Source organism: Rhinatrema bivittatum, unplaced genomic scaffold (assembly GCF_901001135.1).
Source record: "Rhinatrema bivittatum unplaced genomic scaffold, aRhiBiv1.1, whole genome shotgun sequence".
In the NCBI taxonomy this organism is placed as follows: domain Eukaryota; kingdom Metazoa; phylum Chordata; class Amphibia; order Gymnophiona; family Rhinatrematidae; genus Rhinatrema; species Rhinatrema bivittatum.
Genome location: NW_021820999.1, coordinates 92,332 through 115,117, shown reverse-complemented (window position 1 = coordinate 115,117; position 22,786 = coordinate 92,332). Strand labels below are relative to the sequence as shown.

The following is a 22,786-nucleotide window of genomic DNA, read 5'->3' as shown; positions in this document are numbered from 1 at the left end:
AATCTGCGAGGAGGATATCCATTTTATATTAGTAAGAACAACTATGATTCCATAATTGGGAAACGATACAACTAAAAGGATCAAACGTTGCAGCAGAAAAGTACGTCTATTCAATTTAGTCAGTTGATTTGATGGCTTTCAGTGTTGCGGCCTGGTACCGCTGGCGTAGTGGACCCTTGGGCCGACCCACCCAGAGAGACAGGGTAGGCCGGGAGGCGGAGCCTGAGGCTTGAGGTGTTCACCCGGGAACCAGGAACCCCCCAGGAGGAGCCCGTAGGGTTCTGGCACCTTGGGACTTGGGCAAAGGCACTAGGCCGGGCTAGGGAACAAGGCAGTCCAAAGAAGTGACAGAGTCTCTGCGGCAAGCGGGAACCTGGAACGGAGTCTGTGGCATGAGGAAGTCCAAAGGATACTTGGTAGCAGAGGCACCGGCTGTACAGGCCGGAGGCCGGCTGATGACAGACAGCGGGCGGTGCGGAGACTGTAGCTAGCCGGTGATGGGAACAAGCCAGCAGGGCTGAAGCAAGCTGGAAACTGGAGCGAGCTGAAGTGGAGTTAGTAAGCCCGGGCTGGAGTAGACTGCAGGTTGGAACGAGTATGTAGCCAGCTGAGAGCTGAAGCAAGCTGAACAAGAACGGAGCAGGAACAGGCTGAGGTCAATGGCAGGCGGCAGGCAGAAGCGGAGTCAGGAACAGGCTGAAGTCAATGGCAGGCGGCAGGCAGAAGCGAAGTCAGGAACAGGCTGAGGTCAATGGCAGGGGCAGGCAGATGCGGAGTCAGGAACAGGCTGAGGTCAGCGGCAGGCAGAAGCGGAGTCAGGAACAGGCTGAAGTCAAGTCAGGAACGTGGAACAAACGTAGCGCAACTTAGAACTACTAACCAGTAGTGAACCTCGTTGCAAGGCACAGTACAATGAGCGAAGCAGCCCTATATAGGGCTCAGGCAGGAAATGGACGGTCAGGTGGAGCCCAGACACTTCCTGTGTCTGGCCCTTTAAATCCTGTAGAGAGACGCGGCCGCCCGTCTCTCTACAGGAGAGAGCAGGGCTGTGCAGGACCCTGGACAGCGGCCTGCACAGCGTCTGTACGTCGGCAGTGTCAGATGCAGCAGAGAAGGCAGGAGAAAGCCTGAATGCAGGCTCCGACGAGTGCAGCGGCTCCAGCCGCTGCAGGAGGCCCCGAGGGCGGCTCCAGCCGCCAGGAAACACCGGGACTTTTGCGGCCTCCAGCTGCGAAGACCCAGATGACGGCGGGGGCGTTCCCAGCCCCGAAGGAAGCCGCGGTTCCAGCCATGGAGGCTGCAGCGAGTCTGGGGCGGCCTTCGGACCACGTGGGAGGACCGAAGGGGCGTCTCCAGCGACGAAGGCCGGTAAGTGCGGGTTTAAGGGAGGGAAGCGGCGGAGACCGCAACATTCAGAGGTCTCATAATTAATTAGTTTCCAGGTTTAATAATGCTGTAATTAAGATTGACAAGAGGGGTATAAATAAACATGAAGCGTTTGATAGTGACCGGAAAAGGAAAGTGCCGCCGCCATGGAGAACGCTGAAATTTAGATGTCACAAGTAAGCACGAAATATTGTATCAAGGTACCCGTTAAAAAATTGGTGGAGGTTCAATACTCCTGTGAAATGTTGCCTGTATTTAAAAGATTCTAAAAAATATTTTTTTCAAATGTTTATTATCAGACGCTGTTTTGAGCCCTTGAGAAAGGACATACAGTTCGAAACACGGTCCCGTTTCAGATAAGTTTCAGGTAAGATAAGATTAGGAACTCTCCATATCCCATCTCTCAAGAAGGCACATCTCTCCTCCACGAGGGGCCGAGCCTTCTCCATTGCCGGTCCCACCCGCTGGAACTCACTACCCACAAACCTCCGATTTGAGCCTTCCACCATCAAATTCAAAAATAAATTAAAGACCTGGCTTTTCAAACAGGCTTACCCAGATTAGATCCCCTGCGTCTTAACATCTTGCTGCAGCAATACACTACTTGAACTTATCTGTTAAGTTATGTTTCATTGTTTAACAGGTTATTACTAAAGTTCTGATCTCTTGTTTGCCAGTCTTCGGTTACCCTTCTCCACTGTTCCTTGTCGTCCCTTCCCCTGTCCCTGTTTGATGTACTTTCTACCTCAGTTTGGATGTAAACCGATATGATGTAACCACTAATACCAGTATAAAAAAGAATGAAATAAATAAATAAATAAATAAGTGAAAACGTTTAAAAAAAATAAGAAGGAAAATATAGTGGCACATTGGCGATAAACACGACATTATTGTACACTTATGCGGATAAAAATTGACCGATGATTATATAGACGGCTGAGTTTAAAAGTTGAATTACTAAATGATGAAGCCGAGTATGATGGTCATTTTAAAAAGTATAGCATTTTGATTGTGGATACATTGAAGGACTTTTTGGTATTCTAAGGTAGTTCATTATATGCACCTACAATCCTAATGCTTATAAAGTGTGGAGAGCGTGGTTGTGAGAAGTAAGAAAGAAAAACTCTACATCATTATATTTTATGGAGAAAAGAACACAGAATAGCTGCCTCTGCAGCCCACAATAACAAATCACTCATACAGGCATTCATACACCATACACACCAGTCACACCAATACACAAGAGTACATCATCACCAACTGTTGCAATAGCGATTAAATAAGCACACGACTCTCATCTGGCCGGCCATCCTGGGCAAAGCTGTACTCTCGCCATGCTCCAACGTTACTATTGGTGGCCTACAATGAAGGAGGACGTACAAGCTTATATTTCTTCCTGTGCAACCTGTGCAAGACAAAAACCGCCTGTCGGACGCCCCTGGGGTCTCCTACAACCTCTGCCGGTTCCTGAAAAACCCTGGACACACATCGCGATCGATTAGGTAGTGGACCTACTACCCTCTGGTGGAAACAACACAATTTGGGTAAACGTCAACCGCTTCTCAAAAATGGCACATTTTGTGGCCATCCCAGATATTTGCAAAAATGGAGGAAAAGACCTCAGAGCCTCATGTTTGTTCTATCCAGAACATATAACATGTACGAGGTAATTGTAATCATCGGTTTAAAAAACCTCCAACCTCCACACTGTTTATTACTAAAATTACCACCAAATTTTTATTAACTTATTTTCTTCTATTTTCTTTGCTTTTTCTTCAATTTTCTTTAAAATCGATGCAATATGCATTCCAGTACTCTAGTGTACATCATTACTGAATATGTTGCTCAATTTTGTAATGTAATGTTTATGAAAACACAGTTCTATCAAACTTATCTGTGTTGATCCGTTGTATTTACCCAATGATATTTGCCGACATCAGCCAATGTTTCGCCCAAAAGGCTGTCTCAAGGCAGTCACTTTAGTCCAGCACATCCAGCATCTGATCATTTTCTTCATGCAGATACCCACTGCTAATGGCGATTTAAAGAACAGTCTTTATACCTTGTCTCACCACAGAACAAATTCTCAGCATACTCCGCTCCGCAGACCACTACCGGATCTATCATTGCTGACTTCGTCATCTGTGACTGGGTTCTCGGGCTACCCTGCTCCATGGACCACTACCAGACCCCTCACTTCCCAGCATCGGGTGAGACCTTCTCTGCACTACTTCCTCAGTGCATGGACTGAACTCTGACATCTGAGTTAACTCCTTGGCTGAAGAGGACTGCCCTCTCCACGGGCATTGCCCTATTGCTCTCTAATAAAATTTTCTTACTCTGTGTTGTTTACTGAAGAATCAGCCTACTGCTGTATTTTCCCACGGGGCCCCTCCCCATGGGAGGAGTCATCTATATAGCAGCCAAGGGTCCACAACCATGTCAAACTCACAACACCTGGTTGGAATTGGGGTGCCTTCCTGTGCTGGGCGTCATAGGTCTTCTTGGCCCATTGGCCTACCTTGAGAAGCAGATCCTTAGTTTGTCTCCCAGTTGTAATTTCATTGCGGTGGTTTGGACGGCTGGAGAAGTCACAGACAGTGGCAGAGGTAGTGGAGGTAATGGTTGACGACCATACACAACTTGAAATGGGGTTGACCGCATTGCAGAAGCAGGATGCGAGTTTAGGGCAAACTCAGCCCAGGGAAGTAATTCAGCCCAATCGCTTTGTCTAGAGTTCACATATAAGCATAGAAATTGCTTGAGTGTCCGATTCATTGTCTCCATTTTGCCAGTGGATTGCGGGTGATAGGCCGAAGTTAGATCTAAGGAGATGTTGAATTTTCGACAAATAGCTCTCCAAAAGTTTGCAGTAAATTGAATGCCTCTATCTGACAAGATGTGTTTGGGCATACCATGGAGGTGGAAGATGTGCTTCACAAACAATTTGGCCAGTTCAGCAGCGATGATAAACCTGGCAGTGCCACAAAGTGTGCCATTTTCGAGAAGCGATCCACGGTCACCCATATTGTGTTGTTCTCACCGGAAGGAGGCAAGTCTACCACGAAGTCGGTCACAATCTGCGTCCATGGTTCCTCAGGTACTGGCAGAGGTTGAAGGAGACCCCAGGGATGTCCAGCAGGAGGCTTCTGTCTCACGCAGGTTGCACAGGAGGCTATGTATGGTTGGACATCGGTTTTCATAGTAGGCCACCAATAAAAATGATGGAGCATGGCTAGTGTACGCGTTGCCCAGGGTGGCCGGCCAGACAGGAGTCATGTGCCCATCTTAATAATTCCTTCCTCATTCCTTGAGGCACCACAATTTTCCCAGCGGGAACCGCTTGAGTTATTGCCAACACTATTCTTTCTGGACTAATGATGTGGTGAGGTTCATCGGGTACATCTTCAGGAGAAAAGGAGCGCGAAAGGGCATCTGCCCTAATGTTCTTCTCTGCAGGATGGTATTTGAGGAGAAATTCAAATTGTTTGAAAAATAACGACCACCTAGCCTGTCGGTGATTAAGGCGTTGAGCATGTCATAGATATTCCAGGTTTTTATGATCGATACACACTATTATTTGGTGCTGTGCACCTTCCAACAAGGGACACCTCTCTCGAAGGCCAGTTTAATAGCTAACAATTCTTTATCTCCAATTCCATAATTCTTCTCAGCTGGAGAGAAACGCCGTGAGAAGAATGAACAAGGATGGAGGACATTGGTATTGCTGTACTGGCTCAGTACTGCTCCTACGTCGACGTCGGAAGTGTTGACCTCGACGATGAATGGGCGACGAGGATCAGGGTGGAGAAGGCAAGGTTTTTTTTGGAAGGCCTCTTGGAAGTTTGAAAGGCTGCTATAGCCTCAGCAGACCATCGAGATGGATTGGACTCTTTTCTGTCATGGCTGTGAGTGGTGCTGTTAAGGTGAATTAATGTTCGATAAACGTACGGTAGTAGCTTGTGAAGCCAAGAAAATGGCATAAGGCTTTTAACCCCTAGGCTGACGCCACTCTTGAATGCTTTTCAACTTTTGGGGATCCATCTGAAAGCCATCTTTGGAAACAATGTACCCTAAAAAAGGTACAGATTCCTAATGAAAAGTGCACTTCTCAAGCTTCGCATAGAGGTGGTTGTCTCGTAGTCTTCGAAGTACCTTTACCACATCTGCCTGATGCGTCTGAAGGTCTTGAGAGAAAATCAGGATGTCATCTAAAAATACCACCACACACTGGTACAGTAAGTCTCGCAGAATTTTGTTCATCATATTCTGAAACACACCGCTGTGCATTGCACAAGCCGAAGGGCATGACTAATTACTCAAAGTGACCATCACGGGTGTTAAAGGCTGTTTTCCACTCATCTCCGTGATGGATTCGGACCAGGTTGTAGGCCCTTTTTAAATCCAGCTTGGTAAAGATTTTGGCCCCCTGGAGTCTGTTAAACAACTTGGTTATCAGCAGTAGAGGTAGCGATCCTTGATGGTAATTTCATTGAGATATCTGTAATCAATACAAGGGTGAAGAGAACCATCCTTCTTTCCAACAAAAAAACCCCATGCCTGCCGGGGATTTAGAAGATCTGATGAAGCCCTTTTGCAGGTTTTCTTGGATATAGGCCGACATGGCCTCAGCCTCTGATAGTGAGAGGGGGTAAACCCTTCCCTTGGGATGCTCCGAGTTAGGCTTGAGATTTATCGCACAATCGAAGGTTCTGTGTGGAGGTAGAACATCCGCTGCTTGCTTGGAGAAGATGTCCTGAAAAGATGTGTATTGCAGAGGTAGACCAGGTAGTGATGGAGTAGGTGACATACATGGCAAAGGTGTAACTCTTGATAGACATTGGTCGTGGCAGACAGATCCTCATTATGAAAGCTCCCTAGTAGTCCAGTTGAACTGGGGCGTGTGTTCTTGCAGCCAAGGCAGGCTGAGCACCATGGGGTGAATGGCTTTCTCAAGGACTAGGAAGGAGATGGTCTTGGTGTGTGAGGCCCCCGTGCGAAGGCATATGGGCTGCGTGATCAGAGAGACGTCTCCAGGTAGTGGTTCACCATGTATGGATGACAGCAGAAGTGGAGTAGCCGTAGGAGTAGTGGGAATTGGCAGGTGCTCTACTAGTCATTTTAAAATGAAATTTCCTCCAGCACCTGAATCTATGAGTGCAAGTGTCTGAAACCCGAGAGGTAGGAGCGAGGCAAGGCCCCCGAGGAGCGGATACCTAAATCATTCCGGAGCGAGGGTACCCAGAGCGAAGGCATCTGGTAGCAGGCAGAGTTTAGCAGGAAGGATTCCTTGCTAACTCATAGCTAGTATAGCAATGGCAGTTTAAATATCCGGAGTTCGTGACATCATGCGGAGGAGACGCCCCGAGGTTCCCGCCATGACGCACGTAAAGAAAGGGGCTGTGCGTGCGTGCGTGCATGCCCTATGTGATCCCAGGAGGAAAATGGCGAACGCAATCACCCATGCTGGTCCGGAGACGCCAGAGAGGTCGGCGTGTGGAAGCGGAGGCAGCCATCTTACCTAATGGAACTGAACCAGGCAAGAGAAATGTGAGCATTGGAAGGCACAGCCGTCTGCGACGGAAGGCGCAACAGTAATGCACCTTTCGAGCCGTTGAAGCAAGCTACCCTGAAGGATATGACATTGAAGGTCATTTTCCTCCTGGCTATTTCCTCTGTGAGGCGGGTTTCGGAACTGCAGGCCTATCTTGTAGGGAGCCCTCTTACGTATTTCAGAACATAAGAACATAAGAAAATGCCATACTGGGTCAGACCAAGGGTCCATCAAGCCCAGCATCCTGTTTCCAACAGTTGCCAATCCAGGCCATAAGAACCTGGCAAGTACCCAAAAACTAAGTCTATTCCATGTTACCATTGCTAATGGCAGTGGCTATTCTCTACGTGAACTTATAGCAGGTAATGGACTCTCCTCCAAGAACTTATCCAATCCTTTTTTAAACACAGCTATTCTAACTGCACTACCACATCCTCTGGCAACAAATTCCAGAGTTTAATTGTGCGTTGAGTAAAAAAGAACTTTCTCCGATTAGTTTTAAATGTGCCCCATGCTAACTTCATGGAGTGCCCCCTAGTCTTTTCTACTATCCGAAAGAGTAAATAATCGATTCACATCCTACCCATTCTAGACCTCTCATGATTTTAAACATCTCTATCATATCCCCCCTCAGTCGTCTCTTCTCCAACCTGAAAAGTCCTAACCTCTTTAGTCTTTCCTCATAGGGGAGCTGTTTCCATTCCCCTTATCATTTTGGTAGCCCTTCTCTGTACTTTCCTCATCGCAATTATATCTTTTTTGAGATGCGGCGACCAGAATTGTACACAGTATTCAAGGTGCGGTCTCACCATGGAGCGATACAGAGGCATTATGACATTTTCTGTTTTATTCACCATTCCCTTTCTAATAATTCCCAATATTCTGTTTGCTTTTTTGACTGCCGCAGTACACTGAACCGATGATTTCCATGTGTTATCCACTATGACACCTAGATCTCTTTCTGGGTTGTAGCACCTATTATGGAACCCAACATTGTGTAATTATAGCATGGGTTATTTTTCCCTATATGCATCACCTTGCACTTATCCACAATTAAATTCATCTGCCATTTGGATGCCCAATTTTCCAGTCTCCAGTTTCCTTGCAGACGCTCCCTCCTTTCTCTGAAGGTGGTGTCCTCTTTCCATTTGAATCAGTTGGTGGAGCTCCCTTCCTTTGCAGACCTAGATTCTTCTACTGCAGAGTCTAGGGATCTAAAGAAGTTGGACGTGAAATGGGTGCTGTTGTATTACTTGGAGGTCACGAACATTTTCTGTCACTCGGACCATGTATTCGCCCTGTGGAGTGGTCCCAGGAGAGGTCAGAATGCTTCAAGGGCCACTATTGCGTGCTGGCTGAAGGAAGCTATTGTTTCTGCATATCTTGCTCAGGGCCGTACAATCCCGGTGGATCTTAGGGCTCATTCTACTCAATCACAAGCAGCCTCTTAGGCGGAATGTCAACAGATGTTGCCACAGGAAATTTGTAGGGCAGCTACGTGGAAATCTACGTATAATTTTGCCAGACATTATCGCCTAGATGCCTGAGCACCATATCCCGGTTCCTTCGGGGCCAGTGTACTCTGAGCGGGACTCTCTCAGTCCCACCCTGGTTAGGAAAGCTTTGGTACATCCCAGGAGTCTGGACTGATCTGGTACTTACAGGGAAAGGAAAATTGGTTTCTTACCTGCTAATTTTCGTTCCTGTAGTACCACGGATCAGTCCAGAGTCCCTCCCAAGGGAAAATGGAAATTCCGTTCGGCCAGCAGTTTCTTTCATATTCTGAACATCTATCAGCTGTTTTTTTATACTATATGCCCTCCTTTACAGGTCAAGAATATGGGCATAGTTTCGTTAATTCTGTTACATGTTTTTCATTCCCTCTGCTCTTAGGCTGGGGAGTTTGGTTATGGAAAGTTTGGTTAAAGTGAAGTTCTGGTTTAACCTTTTTGCTTGGGTACAGTTTACTACTGGCAGACTCTAGATGGCACCTCATGGTATAAGGCGGAGTCCGTGTAAAACGTCTCTGTCTCCCTCCATCTGCTGAGGGGAGGCAAAACCCCAGGAGTCTGGACTGATCCGTGGTACTACAGGAACGAAAATTAACAGGTAAGAACCAATTTTCCTTTTGGCTTCTACAATAGTCATGGACATTGAAATCTTAGCCACAGACAAATACCTTCATCAATAACTCCCCCACATCTTGTTCTGAATTTTGTACGTGCTTAAGTTTATCACTGTGTGAGAATAAAGCATTACATATATTTTAGATAGCAACCCTTTTTAGGACTTCTTAAAACAGAGCCTCATAAGGAGAAAAGGCATGACCTGATGTAAAGACAGTGCTGGAGTTGAGGATACCTAAATCTCTCCAACTCCAGAACCTCCAGAATGTTTTTTTCTATCATTAAAAAAAATGCCCTGACTCACCCCAACCCTTCCCATTTATTATAATATTAAGCCTTCCCAAACAGCTGACCCCTCCCAACCTTCCAAGTGCTCACCAAAATTGCCTGGTGGTCTAGTGGGTGACTCAGGATTTACCTCACGCTCCTGGGGTGCATCGGCTGCCCTTTGCCCGCATCTTGTGGATTTACCGGTGCTTTTGGACAGCCCCTGTCACATGATGGGGCAATGGGCGGCCCTGTCCAGGATAAACGAGTAGCTAAAATGTTTGCTAAAAGTGTTAAATCCAGATTCAGCAGGGAGATTGGTCTAAAAGAACTGCATAAAGTAGTCTACCCACTTTAGGAAACACCTTGATACCTGCTATATTCATTAAAACCTGGATCAGGCAATAAGGAATTCTATAACATTAATAAAGGTGAGAGCACTAAATCCTTAAACGTTTTTATAGAATTGCGCAGTAAAACTATCCAGTGCCAGAGACGTAAATTGGTTTTGAGAGAAACGATAGTTGCAGTTATTTCAGGCCCCGTTATTTCCTGTCTAATTTATTTTTATTTATTTAAAACTTTTTATATACGGTATTGGTTATGACCGTCATATTGGTTTACAGTAGTTCACAATAAAAACAGTGCTTAACACTGCTCTAACTCAAAGAATACATCATCAATAAGATTATAGTGGCTAACAACTTCATTCTCACATCATTAAGGTTACAGTTTAGCATTGGACGTAGATAATCACCTGCTTTTCAGTTGTTACATGCTTAAAATTCCAATGGCCACTGCTGTGTTTTACTGACCATTTGTTATTCCTGTCATGCCTTACTTTTTTCCACCTCAAACGTTTGTTGGTACAGCCAAGTTTTAATTTTTTTTTTGAACTGTGCCACATTTGTTTCCAATCTTAATTCAGTTGGAAGATTGTTCCATATTTTGGGCCCAGCTAATGACAATGCTCTTTCTCTTTCAGATGTTAGTTTTGCGGATACCAAAGATTGAATTGAAAGCCATCCTTTATTGGCAGATCTCAAGTTTCTCTGCGGCGTATGTAAAATGTTTAGCGCTTTATATTTAAATTCTCTGTTCTATCGGCAACCAGTGCAGCTCCATCAAGACAGGAGTGATATGTTCTTTTCTACCTGTTCCAGTTAGTATCCTTGTGGCTGAATTTTGTAGTATTTGCAGTGGGCGTAGAGTGGAGTAGGGCAGGCCTAGCAATATTGCATTGCAATAATCCGTGGAAGAAAATATTAGTGCCTGTAACACAGTTCTAAAGTCTTTTATATCTAATAATGGCTTTGGTCTCCTAAGTATCAGTAGTTTATGATAGCCCTCTTTTGTTTTATTTGCAATATGTCTTTTGAAACTTAGTTCAGGGTCTAAAAGGACCCCGAGATCTCTAATCTTTGAGCATTGCCCCTCTACGACATACAGGGTAAAATCAAAGTCTCTAAATTCGGATCTATAGCTCCCCCGTAATAGAATTGTCAGCAGAATACAATTCCTGATACAACTGTGGAAACTTAACTCTGATCCAGTCATTTTCATATTAAAAACCCACCCCTTTGATCTTTTATTTTTAGGATTTGATTTGTGCCTGCTGTGTTTTATTTGCCAAGCTAGCAACTTATTAGCCTTATTTCCCCATTCAAAATGATCCTGATGCCTTGTATCATATATATATTGAATCTCTTCATATAAAACAGTTAGATAATCTCCATTCCCTGTACGTACCGGATCAGTCCAGACTCCTGGGTTATGCCTCTGCACCAGCAGGTGGAAATAGAGCAAACTTGACAAGCTCCACTATATATACCAGGATGCCACCCTCAGCCTGTCAGTATTTCTCTGTTTCCAGCAGGTGGTACGGGTGCATAGCTCTTAGCTTGGATAGGAAAATTTGGAGGGATAGAAAGGTCTTTGGTGCTTGAGAGAATAGTTAGGCAGGTTTTGTTGTTATTTCTGTCTCCTTAGCTTCTCACTTCAAGGCTCTCTCTCCCACAGACACAACACGCACACACAGGGCTTCTCACTCCTAGGCTCTCTCTCCCACAGTTTGCAACACTCACACACAGGTTTCTCACTCCCAGGCTCTCACTCCCACAGACTCAACACACACACACAGTCTTCTCACTCCCAGGTTCTCTCTCCCACAGACACAACATGCACACACAGGCTTCTCACTCGCAGGCTCTCTCTCTTCTGCCTCATCCTTGGCTTGGTTTCGCCTCCGACTCCCGGCTTCCGACTCAGCTTTCTTCTTGGTCTTCGCTGGCCCAGAAGATTCACCTAAGTCCCAGCGGCCGGGCCCCTACAGGCGCCTCCTGGGGGGCTCCGGCTTCCAGGGTGAATCTCCAAAAGTCCCAGCGGCTGGACTCCTACGAGCTCCTCCTGGGGGAGTACCGGCTTCCAGGGTGAAGACTCGTCAGTTACCGGGGCCCAACGTCGTCCGTCCTTTCAGCCTTTGCCGAGTCCTTGGTCGCATAGGACTCCACCGTGTCTCAGTGTCGAAGCCTTCTCTGAGCCCTCCGAGCCGCCTTCCAGTTGGGATGCTTGCCGTGGTCCTCCACAGCGCACCATCTTCTGTTCCGACCGGCCCAAGGGTCTACAATCGTAACATATCCTCAGAGCACTAACTTATATTAAATAGTGAGATTCAAATGGCCAAAGTGCATTTTTTCTAAGACCTTAAATAAAAAATCCCAATGCACCATATCAAATGCTTTCTCAGCATCAATGGATAGCAGGATGGTTGGAATATCAACCCTAGAAGAGAACCACAATATATCAATAATTTTTGTGAACATTGTCTGAGGCCATGCGATGAAGTCTGTCAACGGGGACGAGGGAACTCCCGCCATTTTACCTTCGGCTTCAGAGTTTTCTGGGCCTGCTGGGAAGAATGCCAGGGATCCCCCCCCTCTCGCTGCAGCGGCCCGCTTCTCGTTCAGTTTCCCCCGCGGGGCGGGGGAGGGGTCATGTTTCCGACCCGGATTCCTGCAACTCTTTTCCTCGGTTTTTTATTCTGGCCAGGCATAGGGCTTTTAAAGTCCGCAAGGCCCTCAAGAGGCGCTCCTCTCAGCAGGAGCCCGTGAGGAGGTCCCCGGCAGCCCCACGGAAGGCCCACGCACGGAGGACTTGCCGGGCCCCTCTAAGGCCAAACATCCACTACGGGCTGTCCCACTACGGCCTGCCGTCAACACGTCGGACACTTCAGAGGACCTAGAGGATCGGGAGACCCCATCCCCGCCCCTGAGGGGGGCAGAGGGTGATGATGTTTCCACGCATGGTTCAGCGCGCCAGGGTCAGACCTCGGAGGGTGATGACCCGAGGGTGCTGCGCCTCTTCCGCCGGGACAAGTTAGCTCCTCTTATTCCCGCCATTTGGGGGAATTGGGGATACTGGAAACCCCTGGGGAGTCTCGAGGTGGCTCCATGGATCCAGTGTTGTTGGGCCTGAGTGGTCCTCCCACAACATTCCCGTTCCATTTCTTCCTCCACTGATCTGCTTTATAGAGAATGGGATACTCCGGATCTGGGCCTGAAGGTCTCGAAGGCCATGGATAGGCTGAATCCCTTGCCGGAAGAAGCATTGGAGGTGCTGAGGGTACCGAAGGTGGACGCTTCAGTTTTTGGCGGTGACGAAGCAGACGACCATTTCCGGTCACGGGTACCACGATCTTGAAGGATCTCCAGGATAGGAAATTGGAGATCCAATTGAAGAGGATCTTTGAAGTATCGGCGCTGGGGGCCTGAGCGGCGATCTGCAGTAACTTCGCTCTTCGGGCAGGACTCCGCTGGGTCCAACAGCTCCTAGCTAATGAAGGTCTCTCTGAGGAGGAAGCTAGACAGGCTGGGCGTCTTGAGGCTGTGGTTGCCTATAGTGCGGATGCCCTGCATGATCTCCTCAGAACATCGGCTCGGGCCATGGTGTCCGCTGTCTCGGCTAGACGCCTCTTGTTGCTGAGGAACTGGTCAGCAGACGGGGCCTCCAAGTCTCATCTGGGCTCTCTTCCTTTTAAGGGCAGGCTGCTGTTTGGCAAGGAATTGCACGATATGATTCAACTACTGGGAGAGAAGAGGGGTTATTGTCTGCCGGAGGACAGGGCGCGTTCCAAGGGATCTTTCTCTTCTCGCTCCCGGTACCGGAGTAGTCGGAAACCTCGGTCCTCTCGGCCTGGTTCTTCTTCTTCTCCTTCCTTTCTCCTTCCTTTCGCTCCATCCAGTCCCAGTCCTTTCGTGGGAGAGGTTTCGGCAGGCCTGGCTCCTCCTCAGCCGTGCCGAGCGACAAGTCAACACAAGGATGTCCGGCCAGTCCATCCCTCGGTTCCAAAGATAAGGGGCAGGCTGTCCCTCTTTCACGAGGCCTGGACCACAATCACAACAGACTGGTGGGTCCTTTCCGTGATACAACACAGTTACGCTTTAGATTTTGCTTACCTTCCCCGCCCAAGATATTTTCCCCTCTCCTGGCAGACACCCCAGACAAAAAGCAAGCGGTCCTTCAGTTGGAGGAGCTGGGGGCTATCGTCCCAGTCCCAGCCTCGGAGCAACGAAGAGGACATTACTCCATCTACTTTGTCATGCCCACAGAAAGAAGGCTCTTTCCGTCCCATTCTCGATCTGCAGGGGTCAATTCGGTGTCTTTGGAACCCGCGTTTCCGCATGGAGACCCTGGGGTCCGTGATCGCCTCAGTTTGGCTGGGGAGTTTTTGGCCTCCCTGGATCTCACAGAGGCGTACCTGCACATCGGATCCGAAAGGACCATCAGAAATATCTGATTCCTCGTGCTGGGGAAACACTATCAGTTTCAAGCCTTGCCCCTTCGGCCTCGCGACAGCCCCCAGGACCTTCACCAAGATCCTAGTGGTGGTGGCGGCCCACCTGCGCCGGGAGGGTCTCTTGGTCCATCTGTATCTGGACGATTGGTTGATTCGGGCCAAGTCAGAGAAGCTCTGCCGGTCAGCTGTTCAACGGGTCCTGAACCTCTTGTGCTCTCTTGGCTGGGTGGTCAATACGACCAAGAGTCATCTTCAACCATCACAATCCCTGGAGTTTTTGGGGGCGTTGTTCGACACACGTCACAGCAGGGTCTTCCTCTCCCTGAATCGCTGCCTCAAGCTACAAGCTCAGGTCCAGGTTCTTCTACGGATGAGGCCGCCGATGGCCTGGGACTACTTACAGTTGATTGGCTCCATGGCTTTGACGTTGGAATTGGTTCCTTGGTCCTTCGCGCACATGCGTCTCTTGCAGGCGGCGTTGCTCTCCCGCTGGAGGCCAGTTTCCGAACAGTTCCAGCTCCCATTACCCTTGACGGCGATAGAGCTTTCCAGTCTGCAATGGTGGTTACGGAAGGACAAGCTTCTCCGGGGGGTTTCCCTTGTGGCCCCGGAATGGACGCTGGTTACTACGGATGCGAGTCTCTCCAGTTGGGGAGTGGTCTGCATGTGGCACTCGGTGCAGGGGCACTGGTCCGCGACAGAGTCACATTGGTTGATCAATCACTTGGAGACCAGGGCGGTGCGTCTGGCTTTGCGAGCATTTCTGCCCCTGGTCCTGGGAAAGTCGGTCAGAATCTTGGACAATGCGACCACAGCCTATATCAATCGGCAGGGGGGAACCCGGAGCCGTCCCGTGGCCCTAGAAGCTCGGCTACTAATCCAGTGGGCGGAGAGGCATCTGCTCCAAATCGCCGCGTCCCATATTGCAGGGGTACACAACGTTCAGGCGGATTTCCTGAACCGTCATCAACTCGACCCGGGCGAGTGGGAACTGGCAGATGTCGCATTCCAACTCATATGCGACAGATGGGGACGCCCGGCCATGGACTTGATGGCGACCTTTTGGAATGCGAAGGCGCCTCGTTTCTTCACCCGCCGCAGAAAAACAGGGGCGGAGGGGGTAGACGCCCTGGCCCTCCCCTGGCCAGAGTCAGTCCTCCTGTATGTCTTTCCCCCGTGGCCCCTCATAGGAAAGGTTCTGCGTCGCATAGAGAATCACCCCTTGGAGGTTATCCTGGTGGCTCCGGAGTGGCCTCGGAGGCCATGGTTTGCGGACCTGGTCAGTCTGTCATTGGAAGTGCCACTCTGACTCCCGCTGCTACCGAATCTCCTACACAGGGATCCATCTGTTTCGATCAGGCGGATCACTTTTGTCTAGCAGCATGGCTTTTGGGAGGCACTGTCTGAAAGGAAAAGGATATTTGGACGTGGTGGTAGCACTCTGTCCTATATGCGAGTTTGGAAGGTCTTTGAATCCTGGTGCATGACTAGGTCGGTTCGTCCTACCCGGGCTACCATTCTGGAGATCCTGTCTTTCCCGCAGGCTGGTCTGACAAAGGGACTGTCCTGTAGTTCTTTGTGGGTTCAGGTGGCGGCCCTGGGGTGTCTGCGTGGTTCCGTGGAGGGTCGACCTTTAGCTTCCCATCCCGATCTGATACGCTTTCTAAAGGGACCCACACATTTGCGTCCCCCAATCGTTTCACCTTGTCCGTCCTGGAGTTTAAATTTGGTGCTTAGGGCCTTATGTAAGTCCCCCTTTGAACCATTGAAGAGGACCACTTTGAAGGATCTAAAGTTGAAGGCGGTCTTCCTGGTGGCGATCACCTCCGCCAGGAGGGTCTCAGAACTTCAGGCTCTTTCGTGTAGGGAGCCTTTCCTGCGGATTTCTGAGTCTGAGGTCTCCCTCTGGACCGTCCCTTCTTTCCTTCCCAAGGTGGTGTCGGCATTTCATCTGAATCAGTCAGTAGATCTTCCAGCTTTCCCCTATCTAGATCGCTCGGAGGCGTCCTCCAGGGACCTGCGGAAGTTGGACGTGCGTAGGGTTCTCTTGCGCTACCGTGAGGTTACAAACGCCTTCCGGACGTCGGATCATCTCTTTGTTCTTTGGGGCGGTCCTAAAAAGGGTAATATGGCATCCAAGACCTCCATATCTCGCTGGTTGAAAGAAACCATCAATTCAGCTTATCTTTTGGCAGGTCGGCCTCTACCTTTAGGGCTGAAGGCACACTCTACGCGGTCTCAGGCGGCGTCCTGGGTGGAGTGTCAGCAGATCTCACCGCTAGAGATCTGCCAGGCGGCAACTTGGAAGTCGTTGCACACTTTTTGCGCGTCATTACAGATTGGTTGTGCGGGATCCCAGAGAGGGAAATTTTGGAGCGGGCGTTTTGCGAGCGTGCCTCTCCGTTTCCCACCCTAAGTAGTGAGCTCTGGTACATCCCAGGAGTCTGGACTGATCCAGTACATACAGGGAAAAGAAAATAAGGTCTTACCTCCATTAATTTTCGTTCCTGTAGTACCAAGGATCAGTCCAGAGTCCCGCCCGTTTTTCTTCAGTACGTTCGGAGAGTCCGCAGTGGTGGAGGAAAAGTTTTTTTTGTTGCAGTTGACAGGCATTGTCCATTCGGTCCATTTGTTCTGGATCTGGTTCTTCTTGGGGAAAGTGGCCCGAGGGGTTCCCTGGTTGTTTTTTTGTGTATATAGTTTAGTTACGTGGGGAATATCCACTGCTTTGACATTGAGTAATACTGACAGGCTGAGGGTGGCACCCTGGTATATATAGTGGAGCTTGTCAAGTTTTGCTCTGTTTCCACCTGCTGGTGCGGAGGCATAACCCAGGAGTCTGGACTGATCCTTGGTACTACATTAACGAAAATTAACGGAGGTAAGACCTAATTTTCTTTCTATGTTCATCTCATTCTCTGAGAATTTGGGGATTGCCATCTCTTATGTTGCAGCTCCAATTGTTTAATCATCTCTTTTAATTCTAATTTTTTCTTCTGTCTCTCTTTCTTGTAGATTGCAGCTTTGAAGATAATTGTTTCCTAAGGCAATCCTGTATATATTATGATTATCATCTGTATATAATTGTACATATGTTAATTATTCAATTAAGTATTATTTAATCTTGAAAACTGCTATCCTGACTCTTTTTGTAATAATAAAAAGGCACTCGATACAGGGCTGTGATCAGGCCACGTAACAGAACCAATATTAATCATCTTACATGCTGCAAAATGCGATAGTAAAGAAATATTGGGGCCATCTGTTCAATACAGATGCACCATCTGAGGTCCAGGGGGCACTGCTGACTTGTAAATTAAGGCATTCTGCTTTTCTGTCTCTCTTTCTCTAAATAAAAAGAAGAAAGGATGTATCTTTTGAAGTTGCATGTTCTCCAGGAAAAGTGTTGTAAAATGTAGATCTCTTCAAGGTTAGTTAGTTTCTCAGGGCGCTGGGAAAATGCTTGAAGTAGCAAATGTCTCAACAAATGTTTCTCTGTGATCCTCGTGACCCTAAATCAAAGAAGTGCTGTTTTTAATTGCTATACAAACTGTACTTAAGGATAGTCTTTTCAATCACAAATTAAGTCAGTCCTTTAGACTACTGACTTCCTTGTGCGCATAAGAAATAAAGCCTATTATTCATAAGAAATACACTGTCTATGTTGTCCTCTGTGTCCTTGGTAAACTTTTTTATTGCAGATGGTGCATTGGCCGGGAATCAAAGAAGGGAATGCTGGCCTGGCCTGAGCCGGGGGAGAGGACACCTGGAATAGGACACGCACAGCCATTCCCTCTCTTGATTTGAACAGGACACAGGATCCCTGAAGGTATTTTTAATCTTTTTCTCTTTGTTTTTTGTGCTGTACCATTTGTATTGCACTAACATTGAGACCTTTAAGGGAAATGTGTTTACTCATAATTTTTGCACTGTTAAGTGACTTGGGTGTTCCTATGAATAACAAAGCGTTCAGTATTACAAAGGTACCTGATAAAGCCAGTAGCTTAATAGATAGGGCACTGGGTAGTGGCAGCCTGCTGCTTAAGGGCGCAGGGCTCCAGCCGGCAACTTAAGAAAAAGACAAGCCAGCTGCTAACAGACAGGGCGCTAGGCTTCTGGATAAAAATACTGGGCCCGGTGAACTATAGGGAAGTAAAATCCCTAGATTTACAGCCTAAGGTTAATAGGCTGGGACAGTCTGGGCAATCCACATTCAGGGAGACGAATTCTCTGGGATTGTCTAGGACTGGGATACAGGGTAGTGAATTCCCTGGGTATTTAGCCTTAAAAACGGCTAGGATAAGTATGGGAACACTTGCATACATGGAGTATTTGTGATACAAGAGGAGAGTGTCTGTAATCCGACAAAGGATTGCTACTTGAAAAAAAAAATGGGAGATTTACCCAGCAAAGAAATACCAGAACAAAGGGTCCCTTACAATTCATTTTTTACCAAGCACTGTAACAATCTAGAGGGTTTTTATTCTATTAGATGGTTTGTTTAATCTCTGCATTAGCTACAACTCCTGCATACAGGGAAACGGTGTCTTATGATGCAGGCTATTTTTGAGAACTGCCTATATATCTATTAAGAAAAGTGTTATGCAAGTATTGCTGCATATTAGCCAAACTTCAAATCTCTGCTATGGTAGATAGGTTTGAAAGATTTCTTTTTGGTCAAATGCACTATTTCTTTTTATCTACTTTGGAGACGCCCATTGCAGACTATTTTTACTTAAGGAGAACTTATTCAAAGTGATTGTGAATTATTTATCTGTATATTTGTTAATAAATGTGTACTGGAAAAAAAAAACTATACAAGGAAAATTTAACAACAGTGCCAGTTAGCCTATGGTTTAAAACCCTTGCCCTGCTGGCAAGGCTGAGAGAAGAACATAAAAAAGGGAAAATGTAGTTTGCAATCTGGGTTTTTATTTATGTCTGATTTTTGCTGTAATGCATTACAATTTTTATGGCAATTCCAGCACTTGAAAGGTCACAGTAAGTACTTTAATAGAATTCTTTCAGAAAGATTGGTTTCATCAGCCTTCTCTGGCTGGCTAACATGTGGTTAAAACTTAAAAAGACACAATGCAACAAAGAACTTCGGCACTCGTCTTATCAATCAAAAGCCAAACACAAAAAAGACGAAGTTGAAAAAAAATTTTTATCCACTGCTGTGCACACTCTTGTTAAATAAGAAAAATTTTCATTTAGTATAGAACCGCATCAGCAAGCCTGACGGCGGCAGTGCCAATCACTTGCCGCCCGGACTACTTGTCACTTGCGGTGTAAAGATGTTAAAGATGTTAAAGAGAGTATTAGGAAAAGAGTCTTTAAATATCAGCTGGTCCCTAACATTAAACTTCAAAAAGTGAACTTCAAAAAGTGAACTTTTTGAAGTTTAATGTTAGGGACCAGCTGATATTTAAAGACTCTTTTCCTAATACTCTCTTTAACATCTTTAACATCTTTACACCGCAAGTGACGAGTAGTCCGGGCGGCAAGTGATTGGCACTGCCGCCGTCAGGCTTGCTGATGCGGTTCTATACTAAATGAAAATTTTTCTTATTTAACAAGAGTGTGCACAGCAGTGGATAAAAAAATTTTTTTCAACTTCGTCTTTTTTGTGTTTGGCTAAAACTTAAAAAGACCATACAATAGGCATAGGAGGTATATTGCATTTTGTATTGAAAGCATCTAGTTTGGTTCTTGTTGATTTAAGTTATAAGATTGATTTATGGGATGGACAGTGGCTGCTTCTCAGTGTAACAATTTAACCCCTAAAACATTTCTCTGGTACGTTTGGGTTTTTAAATTATTAATTAAGGATTGTGATATATGTAGCTGCTATCTGTGAATTGTAAACACATGTACCAGGGATTTTAATTGTTTTAACCCCTAATAGGCAGAGGTTTTTGATTTACAGACGAATCCTGTACAAAATCAAACCCAGGATTGCTTTGCTGCTACTTAGAGGTAAAGGGGCGGATTTTAAAAGGCGCGCGAATAGCCTACTTTTGTTTGCGCTCCAGGCGCAAACAAAAGTACGCTGGATTTTAGTAGATACGCGCGGAGCCGCGCGTATCCACTAAAATCCTGGATCGGCGCGCGCAAGGCTATGAATTTTGTATAGCCGGCGCGCGCCGAGCCGCGCAGCCTACCCCATTCCCTCCAAGGCCGCTCCGAAATCGGAGCGGCCTCGGAGGGAACTTTCCTTTGCCCTCCCCTCACCTTCCCCTCCCTTCCCCTACCTAACCCACCCGCCCGGCCCTGTCTAAACCCCCCCCTTACCTTTGTTGGGGGATTTACGCCTCCCTCCGGGAGGCGTAAATCCCCGCGCGCCAGCAGGCCTCCTGCGCGCCGGGCCGCGACCTGGGGGCGGGTACGGAGGGTGCGGCCACGCCCCCGGGCCGTAGCCACGCCCCTGTACCCGCCCCCAAACGCTGCCGACACGCCCCCGAAACGCCGCGACGACCGGGCCTGCCCCCGACACGCCCCCCTCCGAGAACCCCGGGACTTACGCGAGTCCCGGGGCTCTGCGCGCGCCGGGAGGCCTATGTAAAATAGGCTTCCCGGCGCGCAGGGCCCTGCTCGTGTAAATCCGCCCGGTTTTGGGCGGATTTACGCGAGCAGGGCTCTGAAAATCCGCCCCAAACAGTTCTCACTACCATCACAAAATGTCTGCACAGGGAGCAGAATTTATGAATGATGCTCTAGTTCCCCTGACAGTTTTCACTGCTTCACATTATATATATATATAAATATATTTTCATCTGTTAATAAACACTATGGGGCGGATTTTAAAAAGCATTTACATGCGTAAATCTGGGTTTTACGCATGTAAATGCACTTTACTCGAGTAAGTGGGCTTTTGAAAATTGCTACAATATATGCCATTGAATCGTCCATAGGATTTATTCGCATAAGTGCACTTTACGTGAGTAAATGGCTTTTGAAAATTGCTACAATAGTAGTTACATTTATGCGCGTAACTCCTTTGAAAATTACCCCCTATATGAGTTGTGCACAACCCATGTACCAGCATATGGGTTCCAAAAACTTACAGACACCTTTTTCTTTGTGACCAGGTTAGAAATGTTTCTTAATATTTGTCATTATAGAAAAGAGTAAAGGAGGTGAAGATTTAATAAACTCCTAACTAAGATAGCATTAGAAGAATTAACTATAGCATGATAGTATAGTGTCTGTAATTAGAGTCAATGCAGGCTCGCTGCAGATTGAATGTGCTGTGTGTGTGTCCGGTCGGGGGGTGCTGGAGGCTGGTCCTCTCACCGGGGGAGGGGGATTGTGTCTCACTTGAGGGGCATTGTGGAAGGTGAGAGAGTTTTTGGCAGCGGATGGGGGAATGATTGGGAGTGGTCCTTTGTTAAAGCTTTGCTGGAAGCTATCTCGTTGCCTCTCGGGCTGGCAGTAGTAAAAAAAAAAAAAACCAAAAAACAAAACTTGACAAGATAAAACAGCCAAGAATGCAGCCTTGACCAACAGTACAGTAGGAGTTGCAAGATGCCTTTTACTAACACCCACTCCTCATAAGAAAAACAAAGATTTTACTATTAAAAATTTGATACAGTGGCAGGCACAGGATAAAGATGACTGCAAATTGTGGAAGAAAAAGAAAAAAAAAAAAAAAGGAGGGCCACAATCCACAATCAGGGACAAGATCAAATATGGTTCGGCCCAAATAGTGAAGTAATGGCCCCCCGGCACATACTGCCCCATATCCTACTCTCCCTTCACCAGGCATCTCATGCAGCTCCTACAGCACTAATAGGCCTGTTCTTTCACCACTGGTGGGGGTTAGTTTTAGCAGTCATGGCTCTGGCTAATACCATATGTTCTCAGTGTATGCAATGTAACTTGTACAAGGCCTCCAAGGGCTTGATTGTCACTCCTGCACACCTAAAAGCGCCCCCTGGGCCCTCTCTTGCAGATCCAGGTTGACTTTATTGAATTACCCCAATGCCAAACTTACAAGTATGTACTAACAATGTTTTGCAGCTTCTCAGGATAAGAGGAAGCTTTTCCAGTAGTAAGAGCTGATGCAATCTCTTTAGCCAAGATTTTACTAAGGGAATTTATTCCAAGATATGGAATCCCAGAATCAATTGATAGTGTTCAGGGGAAACACTTTGTGAATGACATCGTTGTATCATTAAGTAATGCATTAGGAATCTCTCTAAGGTTTCACACACCTTACAGACCTCAAGCCTCTGCCCTTATAGAAAACTTCAATGGCAGGCTAAAAACTAAGCTGGGCATTATCATGGCTGCAGCACACTTAACCTGGCTACAAGCTCTCCCTTTAGCTCTACTAGCTTTGTGGGCATCACCCCATTCCAAGACAGGGCTTACCCCATTTGAGATAGTCACTGCACGACCAATGGCTATTGGTCTAATGCTAAAACCCTTCACTGCTCTTATATTTTCACAAGAGGTATGTCTTAACCATTATTTGTTTATGTTGCAGAAAGTTTTGACTTCACACTGGCAGAAAGTACGAGTATCTTTTCCTCCAGTGAACACTCAGGCCTATCCTGTAAAGTGCGGCCGCGTTTACCCTGCTCCTAAGCCATTTTTAACTTCGTTTTCGGCCGCGTTAGCCCTTCCTGCGATCCTGAATCCCCTTTAACCTAC

The 22,786-nt window shown here is 47.1% G+C and overlaps 1 long non-coding RNA gene across 1 annotated transcript; it reads left to right on the top strand.

Annotated features, from left to right (window-relative positions):
• Positions 1-1,657: 1,657 nt before the first annotated feature.
• On the top strand, positions 1,658-17,744 carry LOC115082358. The gene is made up of 3 exons (XR_003854146.1): positions 1,658-1,753; positions 10,319-10,392; positions 17,144-17,744. It is a non-coding gene; the product is annotated as an uncharacterized LOC115082358 (long non-coding RNA).
• Positions 17,745-22,786: the final 5,042 nt, after the last annotated feature.